Source organism: Calliphora vicina, chromosome 3 (genome assembly GCF_958450345.1).
Source record: "Calliphora vicina chromosome 3, idCalVici1.1, whole genome shotgun sequence".
Classification (NCBI taxonomy): Eukaryota; Metazoa; Arthropoda; class Insecta; order Diptera; family Calliphoridae; genus Calliphora; species Calliphora vicina.
This window is the reverse complement of record NC_088782.1, coordinates 391,157-411,846: the sequence shown is the minus strand read 5'-3', so window position 1 is coordinate 411,846 and position 20,690 is coordinate 391,157. Positions and strand designations below refer to the sequence as shown.

General features: G+C 26.6%; 1 long non-coding RNA gene across 1 annotated transcript in view; it reads left to right on the top strand.

Annotated features, from left to right (window-relative positions):
- LOC135953097 (uncharacterized) overlaps positions 1–17,311 on the top strand; it is a 77,119-nt gene extending 59,808 nt beyond the window's left edge. Inside the window, exon 2 of the long non-coding RNA XR_010576192.1 lies at positions 17,050–17,311. This is a non-coding gene — a long non-coding RNA (uncharacterized LOC135953097). The remainder of the gene's footprint in view (positions 1–17,049) is intronic.
- Positions 17,312–20,690: the final 3,379 nt, after the last annotated feature.

Here is a 20,690-nt window from a genome sequence, read left to right as displayed (position 1 = left end):
GCGTTTAGTAGTTTTGGTATTTGTTATTGTGATTTTTGTCGTTGTTGTGTGTCTGTCTGTTTGTCCGTCCGTCCGTCCGTCCGTCCCTCCGTTCGTCTATGTTTTCTTCTGTTTCTGTTTTTGTCTCGATCGCATTCATTCGCCTTTCAATGAGTCAATCCTTGAAATTTTAACTTCCTGATACGCATCATATGAGTTGATTTATTTAGTAGTGGTAGTAGTAGTAGTAGTAGTAGGTATTCATGAATGTATATACATATATGCAAGTTGTGGCTGGTATAGTAGTTGTTTCTCTATTTTGAACAAAACAATACCAGCAATAATAATAATAATTGTAGCTAAATACTAGCAACAACAACTGCTGCAATATTAATAATACCACAACTGTAAATGACTACAATTCATCGTAAATATTTACTACATTCTCACATTCACTTACATACATACATACATATGTATGTATCTACATATGTATGTATATTATTAGGTAAACTATACAAATATACATAAATACACATGGATACAAACATGGTTAGATACTACATACTGGCTTTTGTTTGTTAGTTAGATTTTTTTTTTTTTTTTTTGAAGGTTGCGTATTTCATTTTTTTCGCTGTTCGGTTCTATATTAAAAACAAAATCTACAAAATTTACAGTTTAATTCTTTAATACAAAAAAAAAAAACTGTATAAATAAAATGTGATAAATAATATTCTTTTCTTAGTTTAGACATATTGTTTACAGTTTTTTATTAACATAAGTAACGATTATGCTGAATTAAACTTAGTTGAAAATGACATTTTTGAAATTTATTTGACAACAATTAATAACCACTAAAATGAGAACTTTATTTCAAGCATTATTTCTAAAATTTTTATACACATTTTAGGTTTGAAAGAGCCAACATTTTTTCTCTTGACCATTCCATTAAAGAATGTATGTATTATGAATTAATTCATAGGCATAATTCTTTAGCACTTCAAATGTATTGAACTCGTTCCTTTGAGAATTAATTCTTTATAGATTTAATTCCTTACTGAATCATTAAAATTGTCTTTAACTCAAATACATTACAAAATATCTTATTTTTTTTTGGATTATTAAATTTTTCTTCAATTCAAAATATTTTAATTCCATTTGTATAAGATTTCAATTAACATAAATTTAACCATTCAAAGATTGAATAATTTTTATTATGAATTTGAATCAATTCTAGGTATTCAAATAAAAGCATTTGAATGAAACTAAAAAAATTATTATGTTGGGAATTGTTTTATGGAATGAATTGCTGAAAGTTTAAATTCTGAATTAAGACCTTAGTGAAAAAAGCTCTGATTTATACATTAAATTTTCGATTATTTCCCGATTTCAAATTAAAAATCTGAAACAATTAATGTTCATATTTCAATATTTTATTAATTAATTTAAACATTTTGAAAATACAGGTTTGCGCATCACTTTAATTTAATCTTTTGAACCTTTTCAATCAATAACTTTTTAAATACGAAAATAGTTTATTAAAAAGTTGCAATCATTAGTGGGTTGTCTGTATAGAAGTTTGTTATTCCGTTTGTAATTTCTATAATTTTCATTCGACCCCATAAAGTATACATACATACATACATATATTCGACATTCTTAGAGCCCCTGAGCAAGTTTTGTGTTTGTAGATGTCAGAGGTAAAGTCGGGTTAAGGAGACATTTTTTTTCAAATTTGAGTACAAATGGGTACACACTAGGATATTCAATCGATTAACCGTTAATCGGTTAACCGATTAATTTTGGACGGTTAACTGTTCGAATAATTTGAAATTGCCTATTTTCAAATAACAAATAAACCGATTAATTTGTGTCGATTAACCGATTAACCGAAATTTCTTTTTTTGCTCTTTAAACATTATTTCAGAAGATCTCACTAAAACCCTAAAAAACTAACACATCGCTCATTTGCTGCAACAACGTCATAATATAAAAAAAGTTGTTTCGAGAAAAACGTCTTTGAATATTTTATGACATTTTACTATTTAGATAGATGTTAATATCTTTCTAATCTGTATTTAACCCAAATTTTTATTTATCAAATATACGAGAAAACATGAATTTTAATTTTGACGTTTACAAAAAAAAAAACACTCTCATACAAAAATAATTGATTTTTTTGAAAACTAATGAAACTATATGAATGATTATAGAACAGCGCATATTTTGTATTACTCAGATCATAAAACACGGATTTTGAGTTATGACGTTGTTGCAGCAAATAGGCGATATGTTTAAAGAAATGATCTCAAATACCTTATTATCAGTTTTTTATGTTTTTGTACACAAAATTCGTTGTTGTATTTTCAATTTAAAATGAAAATAGAAATTATTCGGTTAATCGAATAATTTTAAATTAACCGATTATTAACCGAATAAATGTAAACCTCGATTAATTATTTGAATACCCTAGTACACACTAGGGATATAATTATTGACAATTTTTCCAAATATGCAAATTGGCATAGCATAGTCGAATAGAACATTAAAAAATATAAAAAACCAGTTTTTATTGAAATGCTTTCAATTATTTTGAAATACGATACATTTTATTCCTTCGTTTAGTTGTTTTTATAATTAATAATAACTGCGGACATACTCCAAAAGATAATTTTAAATAAGGGAAGTATCCGTCACATTTGCAAAAATAAAAGAAAAGTTTCAATTATTTATATGTATATTATTTTATTATTTATATTTTTCATAGAAGTTTATATGTACATATTTTAAAGAAATTTATACTTAAAAAATAAAATAATAAGATTGAGGTGGGAAGGATTTCTAAGAGTAACACGTACCCCTGTTTTGAATTAGAACGAATTTGTAAATTACTGTTTGTTTCACCTTACAAACATTTTATGTGGATACGGAATTAAATCATGTAGCAACATTTACAACATTTTAAAATTGAGGACAATAGTATAACGTATTTTTAGGTAAGCTTTGTTGTTATCATGAGAAAATTTTACTGAAAATTTAAAATAAATATTTTTTCTCTTAGCTACTTTTAATAACATTTTCTCTTTAGAATTATTGTTTACATAAACGTACTACAAACCAAATTCTTCTATCAAAACGAAATTATTACATGGTCCATTTTTAATTTGATTTTGTTCATGTTCCAATGTCGCGTTCCGGCACCTAAATTATCGTTTCATTCGAGCTTGTTATAATAAAGTGGCTGAAAATTTAAATTCAAATCAAAATTTAGTGGATTTAACTAAAAAAACAAGTTACAGAATCTAATAAACTCACTAGACATTTTATTTTTCAAAGTGTGGCATAAATCAATATCAATAATCAAGAAGGTTTGTCTTTCTCTCTCTCTTTTATTTTAAATGTAAAGGACTTTAATTAAAAAAATATCTGAACTATCTTATATATAAAATAATATAATAAATACAAAGTTTTTTGTAATTTATGAAATTTAATATGTCGCGTGACAAATCATAATTAAGTCTATAAAACTAAAACAAATGCAAACATTTCAACAAGACAACTTTTAAATAATAGTTACATTTTAATTTAAAAAAAATCTTTAAACAATTTTAATCCAATTCGCGGATTTTAGCATTTTTCTATCGCTCGGGCTACCAAGTTTATTTCTAATATATTGCAAACAACTAATTGACAAAAGGAAAGGAAAAAAAAAGTTCTGAGATTTCTTAACTTTTTCACTTCAAAAGCGTACTAATGTTGCGTTCGTGACCATGAAAATGCTCATATTTTATTACAGTATGTATAAGAATTTTAAAACCAAAGATATATGAGTTCCCATTTGGGTTAAAAAGAGTTCAGGTTCAGTTTACTGATAATATAAAAATTAACAACTTATAAATATTGTTCAAATAGTTTTGTATTGTTTTAATAGTCTTAACTTTAAATTGAAAGAAATTCAAACAAAATCAAAATTAATTAACCTCAAATAAAAAAATGTTAATTAATTTTATATTTATAAATAAATGTTTCTATAAAAAGACGCACTTACACACACACACACACACACACACACACACATTGTAACAAAATGTGCGTTTGTTTATCAATCACCGTCGTATAAAATAAGGAACTTGAAATTTAATTTTGTTTTAATGAAAAACCAACAATAACAACAGAAACAAACCCACAATAATGCAAAAAAAAATATATACTTATATAGTATATATTTTGATACATACATACATATGTATAAATGCAATCAAATAATCAAACAAACACGCACATGCATGCATCCATACATACTACATGCTACTAAAATGTTGTCGTGTATCCCAAGTGCGAACTTGAGTGAACGTAAATATTTTTTTTAATTTATTTTATTCAATGAAATGAAAAACAATTGTTTTTTTTTTTTTTTTGTTTTTATATCAAATATTCATTAGAAACAATATTTGAAATAAAACAAGTAAGAGTGCTATATTCGGTTGTGCCGAATCTTATATACCCTTCACCAAATTATACTTCAAAATTTTAAATATTTTTAGGTAAACAAAATTGAATTTTTTTCCAGTTGTTTTGTTCATTTTTTGGGAAAAAAAATTTTTCGATTGTTATTTTAAATTTTTTAAAATATTTTTTTTTTTTTAAATTTTAAATTTTAAAATTTTTTTTTTTTGAAAAAAAAATTCGGGTTAAAATTTTTTTTTTTTTGAAAAAAAAATTCGGGTTAAAATTTTTTTTTTCCGATTTTGAACCATTGTAGGTCCAACTTACTATGGTCTTATAGACGTCGTGGCAAATGTCTTTGAAATATCTATCATTAGATATCCATATTGTCTATATTAATGTCTTAGTAATCCAGATATAGGTCAAAAATAGGTCAAAAATCGAGGTTGTCTTGGTTTTTTCCTCATATCTCAGCCATTTGTGGACCGATTTTGCTGATTTTAAATAGCAAACTTCTCGATAGCATGTCTGACAGAATTATTGAAGATTTGGATCCCGAAGATATCTGGGGTCATCAGAAAATTGATTTCAACAGACGGACAGACAGACAGACAGACAGACAGACGGACATGGCTTAATCGACTCCGCTATCTATAAGGATCCAGAATATATATACTTTATAGGGTCGGAAATGAAAAATGTAGAAATTACAAACGGAATGACAAACTTATATATACCCTTCTCACGAAGGTGAAGGGTATAAAAATATACAAATTTTGCACTGGTGCTCTCACTCTATAGTAGACTTTAAATTTGTCTGTAGGTGCGCATTTTTTTTTATAAATTTATGTAAATATGTACATTAGAGTGCTCCAAAAAAATAAAATTGCGAATTTTGACCGTCCCCCCCTCTAGAATTGTTCTATGTATTGTAGAAACACGTTGTGTAAAATATTAGGATGATAGGATAACGTTAACTGGTGGCGCAACGACGCTGAAGTTTTGAGGTGCATTTAAAAGGGGAGAATATGCAATTTTTTCAGTTTTTGTAAAAATTTTGCCATTAAATAATGACTTTTACAATTTAATTTAAAAGAATCGAAATGTGTACGTAATTGTCATTATAATAAGATATAAAAGACAAAAATTGGTGAAAAAATGTTAAAGTTATTAAAAAATCGCCAGGCCATTAACGTGTCTCAGGCCACTAGAACAAGAAATTTATGAACAAAATTAACATATTTTGAGAAATATTAAAATAAAAGCTTATTTTTACTTAAAATATATCCATATTTACTTGTATATGAGTTTTCGTCCTCGTAGGATACCGTTAACCTATTCGCAGGTATGACCAAAAAAATTAATTTTTTTTAACGGCAGTTTCAAAACTCCAATTTCAAATTTTTAAAAATTTTGTTAAACAAATTTCAGAATTTTTTGATCATCACATGGGGATTTATTGACAACATAATAGGGAATAAAAATGTGAAAAAAGTATGTCAATACCTCCTATAGTTTTTCCGTACCTGCGATATAAATTTTGCGATTTTCGAGAAAAACTAATTTGTTGGCCATATTTTGGGGAATGACCAGAATTTCCTTACTGTAATGAGTTTTAAGTAAAAGCTATTCAGAATAATATAGTCCAGGTAATTTTAAATATAGTCTGAAAGTTTTACTAAAATCGGAAAACTTTAACCCTTAAATCGTGAAGGTCAAAGGTAAATTTTTTCAATATTTGGAATTTCTCATGGAAAGATAGCGAAATATTATATATTTTTGGGCCGATTTTGATGAAACTTACGAAAAATATAAAATGAAGTCTAGTATTCACAATAACAGTACAAAAATGGAAATTGACCCTTAAGAGTACTTGGGGTCAAAATTAATGTGTTTTTCGTGATTTTAAAAGTTGAGGGTCATTTGGACCCCAAGTGCTATTAAGGGTTAATTTCCATTTTTGTACTGTTATTGTGAATACTAGACTTCATTTTATATTTTTCTTAAGTTTCATCAAAATCGGCCCAAAAATATATAATATTTCGCTATCTTTCCATGAGAAATTCCAAATATTGAAAAAATTGACCTTTGACCTTCACGATTTAAGGGTTAAAGTTTTCCGATTTTAGTAAAACTTTCAGACTATATTTAAAATTACCTGCACTATATTATTCTGAATAGCTTTTACTTAAAACTCATTACAGTAAGGAAATTCTGGTCATTCCCCAAAATATGGCCAACAAATTAGTTTTTCTCGAAAATCGCAAAATTTATATCGCAGGTACGGAAAAACTATAGGAGGTATTGACATACTTTTTTCACATTTTTATTCCCTATTATGTTGTCAATAAATCCCCATGTGATGATCAAAAAATTCTGAAATTTGTTTAACAAAATTTTTAAAAATTTGAAATTGGAGTTTTGAAACTGCCGTTAAAAAAAATTAATTTTTTTGGTCATACCTGCGAATAGGTTAACGGTATCCTACGAGGACGAAAACTCATATACAAGTAAATATGGATATATTTTAAGTAAAAATAAGCTTTTATTTTAATATTTCTCAAAATATGTTAATTTTGTTCATAAATTTCTTGTTCTAGTGGCCTGAGACACGTTAATGGCCTGGCGATTTTTTAATAACTTTAACATTTTTTCACCAATTTTTGTCTTTTATATCTTATTATAATGACAATTACGTACACATTTCGATTCTTTTAAATTAAATTGTAAAAGTCATTATTTAATGGCAAAATTTTTACAAAAACTGCAAAAAATTGCATATTCTCCCCTTGTAAATGCACCTCAAAACTTCAGCGTCGTTGCGCCACCAGTTAACGTTATCCTATCATCCTAATATTTTACACAACGTGTTTCTACAATACATAGAACAATTCTAGAGGGGGGGACGGCCTGTACCTAGAAAGTTTTTTTCGTCCATACAATCTTGGAGCACTCTAATGTACATAAGTATAGAAACTAATAAATTTACATATAAACGTATAAGCATACATATCGCTCATTTGCGTGAAGATTGCCATAACTCAAAAAACATAGTTTTGAGTGAAATTCATATGTTTGATTCATTCTATTAAGCATTCTTTAAATAAGGTTTAAATCTGATGTACATAAACGTGTAGATATATTAAAAATTTGAAAAATTTTTAGTTACGACCATCTAGTCACAAATGTGCGATATGTAGATCCATACATATTTAGTAGATATTTAAATTTTTGCGACTTCTCTTCACTATTGGCCGCCTCTACATACTCTATTACCTTTCAAAATAAAACTTTCCTATAAATGCAAACCACGTATATGTAAGTATGTATGTGTATGTGAGTATGAATAAAAAAAACTGTTGTTTTTGTAAAAGCTTTTGCAGCCATGACAGTGTGAGAAGGTCATCATAAATACAAACATACACACGCATTGCACATACACAATTTTGTTTGTGTATGTGCAAATTTTAAATACTCATTTGGTTAGACAGACAGAAAAACTTACGGACTTACAGATAGTAACTATTTTAGCAAAAACTACTTATACAATAAAAAAAAAAAAATAAAAATAAAACAATAACAATAACAATAATATTAGTTAATAACGATGATCAATTTGTAGTCTTCTCTTCGTATTGTTGTTTTTACGACTAGACATCGTTATGTTTTGTATGATTTTGTTATTTATTTCGTAAAATAGAGTTGCTTCTTGTTTTTAAAGTAAAAAAATAAAAAATAAACAGTGGACGACAAATTAAAATATACAATAATGTAAATTCAACTGATCTTACAAAATTCTAGTCTTTCAATAACGTTTTGGGCGAAAGCGCCCCGAAAATCAGTTTTAATCAAATACATTTTCGTATAAAAGTATTTGCAATAAAATGACACTGAATTGTTATTGCATAATTTTTAATATGTATTTAAAAGTTTTCGAAATATACACAAACTTTCTATTCTAATTGTTGTCATATTATAGTCTGCTTTTACACAGGACAAGTTTTCTTGCCGCAAGTCTGAGTTTATAAAAGAAGAGGGTTACACACTTGCTTGTACTGGCAAGTCTATTCAATTCTCGTTTGTTTTCTCATTTTCACAATGGCGTGCGTAAACAGAGAGCAAGTTTAAAAGGGAATCGAATAGACTTGCTTCAAGTAAACTTGCTGTGTGTAAAAGCAGACATATTATACATTTTCAAATGTTTTATTAAAAACCCTTGGTCTCAAACGTAACATAACTTTCTATTCTAATCACAGACTTTAACTTGTTTTTTTTTTTAATTTCTTACTGCAATAACATGATAAGCCACATGTATTAAAACAGATTTTATGTATATTTTCATTAATCACTACATAATAGATATGGGGGGTTTCACGTCAAGTGAATCAACTTTTAAAATCGATCTTCCGATCGGGATGAAATTTGCACCAACATGATCGGTCAAGAACTCTCGGAGTTAGAGGGGGTCAAAATTTGGCCAAACATGTGATTTTTCTCGCATCCCACTAAGCGACCAAATAGGTCCACAAGGAAAATATCTAAGCTTTATTTTAAGAAAAAAAGGGCCCATTTAAAAAAAAAAAAAAAAAAAAAACAGTTTTTGATTTCGGAAAAAAAATATAAAAAAATTTTTTATTTTTTTTTTAAATATTTGTTTTTCGAAAGATTGAAGAAATATATGTATATCTAAACTATTTGGGACACATTTTGCTAAGAACAATAGGTAATAAGTTACATGGATGAGAAAAAACACCTGCTTGACCAAAATGTCAAACTTTCACCCCATCTAACTCAGAGAGTTCTCGACGGATCTTATATTTATTTTCTATATATATTTTTTTTAATCTAGAAAATATGTATTACGTATAAGTTTTCTAACACAAATTTCGCAGTTTCCGTGAAAGTTATATAAAATCCGACAAATTTTTCTAGAAAATTTTATATAATGGAGTAGCGAAATATTGGATGTGGGCATTAGGTTCCGAACGCGACATTCGTACTCCTTTGAAATGAAAAGAAGTACATACATTTTAAGTGAAAATGATAGATTATACCGATTACTTGTTTCCAATATCATGAATTTTACCAAATAACACAAGTTTTTGATTTTGGGTCTTGCGATTGTTACCATGTTCGTTAAACATATGATCTTTGGAACCCTTTGGTCAGTTGCAATTTTATTCTTTTAAATTTAAAACAAATTCAGAAAATTTACATGAGCTACAATTTTAAATACTCATATTTTATAAAGCCGGTGTCAGATTTCATTGATTTACGATGCATTTAAAAAATAATTACGTACACTTTAGACTACATAATTCAAAAAATAATTTTTTTTCCAAAAATAAATTCATGATGCAAATGCAATTTTGAGATGTTCTACACTTAAAATAATTTTTTTTTTTTCAAATAGGACATAATCAAATGCACCAACTTCATAAGAAATACACAAAATCTCAATATTTCTAATTTTTCAAAATTCATAAATTCATAAATTAAAATAAATAAAAATTTAATTGTCCAAATGACTCTAAAGAGTATGTATTTGTTTACAGAATATGATATAAATCGAAAGACCCAAGGTCAATTTGTCTGTGATGTGTATGCAGTAACTAAATTTAGATTTAAATTAAAAATTTCAGCGGTGTAAACGATGATTTAGGTACCGCAACTCGACAATGGAACATTTGAACAATATCAAATGAAAAATTAACCGATATTGAGCATTTTTCGGCGTCTTTTATACTAAGGTACAGGTGCAACTTTCAGTGGAAATGCCCATATAAAATGAATTAATACTTTTATAAAGCTGTACCTCCAGCTTAATAAATAATACATTTAACCATAAAGAAATGTAGAATATACTGGATTAAAATTTTACATAATCTATTTATTCACTTTGAAAATATTTTAGCTGAAATTAGAATATCTTTAGGTTCAATCATATTATAGTTGTGATATAAACTATCATGATTTTACATAAAAAAATAAATTTTCAACTAGAATCATAATATGGTTGGTTCAATCATATTATGGTTGTGCTACAACCATATTATTATCGTAGAACCATAATATGATTACATATGATACATATGATTACCATTAAAATAATTTTAACAAGGGATTAAATTATAATTAAATATGATCATATTAAGTTATGTAATATTATGGTCACTTACGATCATAATATAATTTGACAGCAACCATAAAATCTCAACAACGTTTTTTTTTCTTTGCATAAAAATAAGTTTAGTGTAAATAAAAACAATTATAATGAATAGGGAAGGTGTAATCCAAAATATTCATTACAATTTCTAAGTTTCCTAAATTATATACTTTCGTATGACTTGGGCCGGATAACTTATTAAAATTTTAAACATAGTTAATGCTTAAGCAATGTTTAAGTATATTTTTTCATACAAATTAAATAAATTTTATATTTGATTAAGCTTTTTTAGGCTATGTTTAAAATTAAATAAGTTATCCGACCTTAGACAATTTTTGGCAGCTAGTGTTTTGTTTAAATGTTCATTAAATAGCGTACGAATACGAACAATGCAAAAAATATTGAGTAATAGAATTATTAAAACACACAGAACAGTATTGCCATGTTAACTCTTTTTTAAGACCATGAAATGTAAAAGAAAATTTTATCAAAATGATTTAAGATTTTTCTATAATGAGGAGAAAATATTTTAATATTAATAATAAATTGAAAACTAAAATAATGTTGAAATAATTACAATAAAATAATATTATTTACCGGGAAATAATAATAATAAGGATATACATAAATATTTAAAATATTACTATTATAACGTAATATTGTTTAAATTTTGTAAAGTATCCATTAAAATTAATTAAAAATCATATAATTCCCACATTAAACATATTCTTTATATTTAATTCCCACAACTAATTAAAATCTGGCCACTCTAATACAGCCTAGACAATTAAATGAGACAAACCTTCTTTGCTTTACGCATCATACACACACAATCGCTTGCACATACACACGTAACACATAGCAACAACAACAACAACAACAACAATGACCATACTAAATAATTAACAAAAACAATATAGAGTATATTGTAACGTCATTTTCTTTATATTATTAATATTTATACATACATACATACATATTATTATTATTATTATTACTGCACTTACATACATACCAACATACCAACATACTAAATGCTGATGTTTTTTTTTGTTTAAAAGATTTTCTGTTCATTATTAATTTGTTTTATTTATATATTTTTTTTTTTTTTTGTAACATTCATTTAGTAACAGTTTTTTTTTTATTTATTTTGTTTATCTTGGCAAAATAAAGAAAAAGCTTTTGTTTTTTTTGCTGTTTTCTTCCTCTATATGAAAAATATACTTCAGGGGAGAGTGAAGCTTTTTGTTGTATTGCTGAGTGAGTGTTAATGTGTATGTTTCGATTAAGCTTCTTTATTCGATTGTTGTTGATTTTGAAAATAAATGCAATTTGTTTAAGGAAATAAAACAACGTTGTTGATTTTGTTTGTAGTTGTTGATGTTGTTGTTGTTGTTGAGTTTAGTGTTGAAAAGAAAAACAATTGAATTACTAATAGAATTTTTCAAATGGAATTTGTATGAAATGAAACCGGTTTGATTTAATTTTCTTCTTCTTTTTTGTAAGCGGTTATTAATTTTCAAACTCTATAGCTGTACGTCATGGTGGTAGTTGTCAAAAACCAATTTTACTAGCTATAAATTTTACAGATAATTATTACTCATGCGTTTAGTGCTTGACCTTCAGAATACTGAAAGAAAAAAAAGAAAAATATTTTATTAGTTGTGTGATTTTTTGCTACTTTGCTCTCTCAGTTTACACAGTGCTACTTGAAATGAGATTGTAAAATATTTAAAAAAAATATTTGGGAAATTTTTTTGAAATAATATATTTTAAATCACTTACATACATATATATTCTGAAAATAGATCATGTTTTAGGTTTTTTCAGAATTTTATTTTTTAATCAAACTAATATTCGCTACACAAATATTAACATTATTCATTTCCATGATTAATTTAATAATTTCGGTTATTCAAAATTGTTGAATAATGGATTAATCAGAAATTACAATAATTAACATATGTAAATAATTGGAATTTTGTGTAATTATTATTTTTTTTTAATGTTTTTTAATAAAACAACTATTAAAATTTGAAAAATCAAAATTCAAATTAGTTGATTATTTCAAGCTTCATGCTTGAAAAGTAAGCTTTTGCCTATATCATATATAAAGAAAATATTATTAGACGCAAAGTCTTTTATGAACCACGACACATCGAATATTAGTTGTAGACCCCATAACTTATACATATCTAATGTGGGTCCTTATTAAACTTAAAAACCTTCTACTAGCTATGTCCGTCGGTTTGTCTGTCAATTTTTGTTTGTCATATTTTTTATGATTTTTTTTTTAATTTTCTTAATTTAATTTATTTTTATCCTATGAATTTTTTTCTGCATATTTTCCAGTTTTTTTTTAGCTTTTTGGATTGCTTATTTTTTTTGTACATATGTATGTATTAAAACTTGCCCTGATTATATCCCAGTATGCAAAATGATTCGAAGTTATATCGAAAATGAATCATTTTTTCGTAAAATTTTATCGATATCGACTTCGATATAATGTCGAGAATGTGCGTGTTTTCCTAAGTAGAGTGCAGAGCGATAAAGAGTCGAAAATCGTTTATTATTCTGATTATAATTTTTATCGTTATACTATACCTTTTTCGGTATTAAAAATGTTCTAAAATGATTCGATTTCGATTAAATATATGAACATATTTCTGATGTTTGCTGATTTTGAAGATTCGAATTGTCAAAAACAACATCAATAATTGGCTGCGCTTTTCTTTTAAGACTTCTTCAATGCATTTTTCGTGTTAAACTATATTTTTATGAATATGTTATTGATAGTATAAGAAATAAAATTTTATTTTTTCACAAATTGACAAAAGAATAATATATATGAATTGCATACTGGGATTGATTTAACAGGAATAATTGATTATTCGAATAATCAAATCAAATCTCCAAATGGCAAATAAAGAATTTTTTACCTAAAACTATTATATAATGGCATTATATTAGTCACTTTCTTAACGGTAATTGAAATACAGTGGTGGTCAAAACATATGCAACCAGCAACAGAATTTTACAAAAGTGGTTTAAACTACTTTAAGATGTAAAAAAAAATATTCATTTGCTTATAATATTTTTTAATTAATGCTTTAAAAATAAGAATATGAAATTTAATTCAGAATTTTTTGCATTAAAAAGAAAAAAAATTTAAAAAACTACGTATGGGTTGATATTTCATTGGCCAAAACATATGCAACTAATTGCTTTTAAAACATTTCTGTCTATAAAACTTAATATTTCGTGGCAAATCCTATATTTCCAATGACGGCCTTACATCGGCAAGGCTGTGAAGCTATTAAATTGGCAATAAAATTTGCAGGAATAGCGTTCCAAGCATCTACCAATCCTTGAAACATAATATCTGAATTAGTGCAATTTTCGGTGTCGATTCTTTGATTAACGATTTCCCAAAAGTTCTCAATGGGATTTAGATCTGGTAATTGTGGTGGCCATTCCATTACCGAAACTCTTTCTTGTGCTAACAACGATTTAACAACATGTGAAGAGTGCTTGGGGTCGTTATAGTGCTGAATAACTCATCCAAGAGGCTTATTATCCTCAGAATTTGGAAGCATTACTCTTTCCAATATGTCTCTATAGATAAATCCATCCATTATTTCATTAATTTAGAGCGATTGGCCAACTCCAGCAGCAGAAAAACTGCCCCCATACCATTACGTTGCATCCTCCATGTTTCAGTGTCTTTTTGCAGTATGTGCTTGAAGCCGCGTGTTAAGTGGTCGTCTTACGTAACACATGAAATCACTTCCGATGATATTAAATTCGGATTCGTCGCTAAATAGGACAGTCGTCCATTTGTTTTCTGGCCAATTTAAATACCTCATAGCAAACTTCAAACTTTTCTTTTAATATAAGCGGTTTTTGCGCGTACGGAAATCGTCGGTGAAGCTTGCAGGATGCAACGTAATGGTATGGGGGTTGTTTTTCTGCTGCTGGAGTTGGCCCATCGCTCTAAATTAATGAAATAATGGATGGATTTATCTATAGAGACATCTTGGAAAGAGTAATGCTTCCAAATTCTGAGGATAATAATCCTCTTCGATGAGTTATTCAGCACGATAACGACCCCAAGCACTCTTCACATGTTGTTAAATCGTGGTTAGCACAAGAAACAGTTTCGGTAATGGAATGGCCACCACAATTACCAGATCTAAATCCCATTGAGAACATTTGGGAAATCGTTAATCAAAGAATCGACACCGAAAATTGCACTAATTCAATATTATTAATAATATTATGTTTCAAGGATTGGTAGATGCTTGGAACGCTATTCCTGCAAATTTTATTGCCAATTTGATAGCTTCACAGCCTTGCCGATGTAAGGCCGTCATTGAAAATATAGGATTTGCCACGAAATATTAAGTTTTATAGACAGAAATGTTTTAAAAGCAATTAGTTGCATATGTTTTGGCCAATGAAATATCAACCCATACGTAGTTTTTTAAATTTTTTTTCTTTTCAATGCAAAAAATTCTGAATTAAATTTCATATTCTTATTTTTAAAGCATAAATTAAAAAATATTATAAGCAAATGAATATTTTTGTTTACATCTTAAAGTAGTTTAAACCACTTTTGTAAAATTCTGTTGCTGGTTGCATATGTTTTGACCACCACTGTATATTACTTATTTATAATGTCATTTTGAAAGGATTTCAGTGTTTTGAAGTGTCATACAAAATTACCATAGTAACTATAGAAATTGTTTAATAAAAAAGTGTCTTTTGTTTCCATTTTTATTTAGTTTTATAGATAGGCTAAATGGCGATTAAGCTAAATTTTAAAGTGGAATTATTTTAATTATAGATTTGTTGTCTCTCAGTTTATATTTAAGTTGTCTATATATAGTTTATACTTTTGTTTTTTTATTTTTACACTTTGATTTCATTGTCATTTTCAATAATTTTATTTATTTATTTATTTATTCATGTCTCTAAATGTATACATTGTATGTAGTAGTTAGTATGTTCGTATGAATATTTTTCAAACATGTACAAAATGTTTAAAATTTATTTACGCACAGTAATTGAAAGAATGCAGGTACTTAAATTTTTATTTACAATACACTCACTCATCTACTCGAGAATTCCGGAAATTTTTAGCATTAAGTATTTGAAAAAGAAAACAGATCACAACTAGGAAATTGTGTGAACTTGGAGTTGGAGAATTCAAGGAAAATATGTATGATACATATTTGAAATGAAATATACTATATACATACAAGATGTTTAAGCATTATTTTGCCTCCCTAGTTTAAAGTGAACAATTAACAAATATTTGTAATATTACAATAAAAATATTTGCATTTCCAACCATCGATCCATATAATAGTATAATAATTTAATCAAACTATTCACTAAAAGATCTTGTAATTGTGTATGCATACTAAATGTAAAAAGAACAAAAATAATATTTTGTATGTAAAATTAGTACTTTTCAAAATGCGGTATAAAATACCCAAATTACGGGTAAAAATTACAAAATATTAGATAGATATTTGATGAAATTATGGACATAAATCAGTAGATAGTTTTTTTATTTTTTATTTTATTAAAATATTTTTCGTTTTATAAAATTAAAATATCTTGTAATAAATTTGTAATATAATAAATAAAGAAATAATAAATAAAAATGTATGTATATGGTTGAGCATTTAAGGGTTTAACCCACCCTTCATGTTTGCAATGTTTCTAAACGGGCCGTATGAAAATTATTAACTTTAGAAATTAAATAATAATCATACGCATCCACAAAACAGGATAACTCAATAATCAAATTTTAAAATATAATCAAAGATGTTTTAAAATTGTTCTTAATTAAAGAAGTATTTTTCTAAATGTTTTAAAGAATAAATATTTTACCAATCAATTAAATCTTTTAAGATTTATGAAATTTTCAAATCACTACCAATTCGGAAGTTAAAGTTTTTGTTTATTGTATTTTTAATGGACATATGTATGTATGTAAGTATTTGAAATTATGTAGACATTCAATTAGTTTTGAAATTAATCAAATAATATTCTTTTCTTTTCATAGAGCTGTAGACATTTTCTTTAAAATAATTTAAAATTATATAGACAAAATTGTTCCACAATAATAAAACCAAAATGTCTATTAAGTACTAAGAAAATGTTTGAATATAAAAAAAAAAACATTTAAAAATCATTTGAATTCAAAATTAACTTCTAATACACAGTATGTATATGCAATTAAAAAAAAAAATACTATTGATACCTTTCTCATTGCCTTTTTGTTTTTTTTTTTTCATTTTGAAAAAGAAATTTTTAAAAACGATTTTCAAATCAAGTGTTTGTTTTATTAGGAAATATTATTGCTAATATTTGTTATTTTCAACTTAAATACATATTTCTAATTTATTAATTTGCTTCTCTTTTATTTCTTCTTGTTCCAATTTCAGAACACATGACTTAATTCGATGCATGATTATTCAAATAGATATAAATGCGTCCCCAAAGACAACGTGTGGGATTTGTTGATATTAAGGCCAATAAGACACCATTCATTAAGCGAATACGTTGCAAAATTAAATCCTTAAATCCATGCACAACCTTAACTATAAAATGATAAAAACCTGAAATTCGCGTGCCTTAAACGCGAGTGTAATGCAGAACGCAATTTAAATGAAAAAAATGAAAAAAAAATAAAATAAAAAATAAAAAGTTTAACACCAAGAAAAATGTTTGAAATTGTAATAAATTTCAAAAATAATAAAGTAACCAAAATTCATAGAAAAACGTTATATACAATTAAACTATTCATATCGCAGCTAGCGTAAAGTGTAAAAAAAGTGTTACAAAGTAACTAAATTTAAAAGTTTTTAATTATAATAATCTCTACTCATCTTTAAATGCATCTATAGAATCAAAATTTAAAACAAACATCCACAAATACTGCCTTTAAACAAAACAAAACAAAACAAAAGAAAAGAGTTTTTACAAACGACAACAGAAAATCATAAATTATTTTACATTTAAAGAAAATTTATAATAACTCTACATAAAGTTAATAATTATAATATTGACAATATACAATATACAATATATTTTAAAATACAACAACAACAACAAAAAGGTAAGTGTAGTTACAAGGCTATTGTCAACCAAAATGCAAAACATCGTGACGACAAAAATACTCAATTTGATTTACTTAAAAATACTACAAAAATGTACTCACTCAGTTTTAAGATTTTTTATGATAAAAACTAATTTTATATCGGAGAAGGTTTTAATCATAGACAAATACACATGGAGGGGAAACTATAAAAAACTTAAACGAAAAAATTACTCAAAATCGTCACACATACGAGTGTTGGTTTTGTTTTCACATAGTTTTTTCTTTTTCTTACTAATACATACATTCTCAACACTTAGGTTTTGGCAACTGAGTTAGGACTTTGAAAGGATAGTTTCCAATATATGTATGCATGTGTATTTATCTATGGTTTTAATTTTCCAAAGTTTTTTTACCTCTCGCCTTTAAAATTTTTAAAATGACGTCTGCGATGTTTTGTTTTATTGTTGCCGATATGTACATACATATGTATGTATACAATTTGTATGTACATTAGATTGATCGTATTTATATAGAGCAGCATTAGCCGCATTGGCAATTTTTCCAAATTAAAACGAAATCAACAAATTGAATTTTAGTGCACCACATTTTTTCTTATCAAAGTAGTGCACTACTTTTGCATTATCACTAAACACATCCTGAAGTATTCTTGCATTATCACTAAAGCATATTGTAAAGCAATGCCAAACAAATTTTTATTAAGTTTTCGTCTGACAAGTCCGCCTGCAAGGCGTACTACCATGCCAGGAAAAGAAAATAAACGCTCGACTGGTGCACAAGATATACATATATTTTAAAAAACTTCCCAAATTAAGGGAAATCTTTGAAAGCATGTGAGTGATTTTTATTCGCAATATTTTCGTGTTCGCAAATACTTTTATCTCATTCTGCACAGATTTGCTTGCCTTCCAAAATATTTGATTTTGTTTTTGAGGGTGTTGGAAAGTAGGTGAAATCAGTCACACTATCATTACAATTAGATTCACTGTCGCCCATATTTATACCCATCTACAAAAAAAATTGATTTTGTCATTCCGTTAGTAACATATCGAAATATTAGTCTTAGAACCAAAAATAATATGTATAGTATGGGTCATTATAAAACTCTAAGACGACCTTGGTATGTCCGTTCGTCCATCTATCTGTTGAAGGCACGTTAGGGCCTCGAGGGAAGGACGTAGAGAAATGAAATTCTCCCCAAATATTCTTTGTTGATCAGAAAAGTTTGCTGTTGAAAATGGAAAATTTTATTTAAAATACAACATATTTTAGTGATAATTCAAGAATATTGCATTACTGCATGATGTGTTTAGAGATAATACAAAAGTAGTGCACTACTTTCCATACTTTTTAGTAGTAATTAAATATTAATGTTTTACTTTCATAAGAAAAATTGTAGTGTAAAAAATAGTCCACTAAAAGTATTATTTAAAGTTATTGATAATCCAATAGCATTGAACTAAAATAAAAGTTGTGGATGTTCCCAGGCTCATTTTACTCATTTTACTCATTTTATTTGGGAACGTCGAAAACTATTTTTGGGGACCATCCTAATGTACATATTTGTATAGGATACTGTATATATACAATATATTAAAATATACAGTGAAACTTCTATATTTATAAATAAATTTTTAAAATTTCATTATTAACCAAGTCAGATTTCCGGTTTTAACTAAATCTATGCTGATTTTCAATAACATATGTATGTATGTATGTATGTGATATATTTGTACCATTTTCAGTAGAATAAATGTTGGCTTCGGAAAACATATTTCACCCATAAATATTATAGAAAATGAAAAACTGGGGCCTATTTCACTAAACTACAATTCTACAAGTTTACAAGTTACAAATACAAGTCTAATTCTTACAAATGCTGATGAATTGTGTTTCATTAAAATTTTCACAACACTTGTAGCTTTTTGCACTTGTAAACTACAATTTCTACAATTACAAGTTCTTGTACATACATATTAGGGTTCTAAAAGTCGATTGTTCGATTGTTCGAACAATCGACTTTTTGCTGAAAAAAGTCGAAAAGTCGAAATCGACATTTTGGTCGGAAAAAAGTCGAATAGTCGATAAAAGTCGGAAAAAGTCGAATAGTCGATAAAAGTCGACATTTTAGATTGTTCAAAAAATATGTAATTTCAACATTAAACTAAAACTATTGCAATTTGGTACACTTGCATTTTTTGTAGTGTATGCTAATATAAATAATAAATAAATGTTTATAAAATAAAGCTTTTTTCTACACAAAATTCTTCCAACATTCTTCTAACTATTATCGCCTTGATAAATTTTATTTTTATTGCTAAACATTACAAAAGGCGCATCAATAAATGTAGAAACTATATATTTTTTACAAGAAATGGTAAAATGTTGAAAAAGTCGAAAAAGTCGAAAATAGTCGGAAAGTCGAAAATAGTCTAAAAAAGTCGAAAGGTCGAAAAGTCGACTTTTTGTTTCAGCTATAGAACCCTAATACATATATATATATATACATATACATATATATATATATTGCGATATTAATTTTACAATTCTTATTTATTATTACTCAAAATGTTAAAATATCATATAAAAAAGCAATATAACATATTTCAATAATATTTCTTATTTTTTAGACCCAATCTATCGGAAAATGTATTTTTTGGCCACGAAGGCTTCTTTTTAATGATATTAAATAAATAAATAAAAATAAATATTTTTTATTTATTTTTGGAGGGGTAAAAATAAATACTTTTGATAAAAATAAATACTTTTGCAATTATGGGTACTAATTTAGAATTGTCTATATGTATATGTTTAGATTTCCAAAGTGGGTATTCCCAAAAGCAAAAAAAAAAAAAACAAGTAAGAAAGTATAGTCGCTCAAGCCCGACCATATGATACCCTACACCAATTGCCTTTAAATCAGGTGGCATGACTTCGGTATATATGAAACTTATATAAAAATAAACA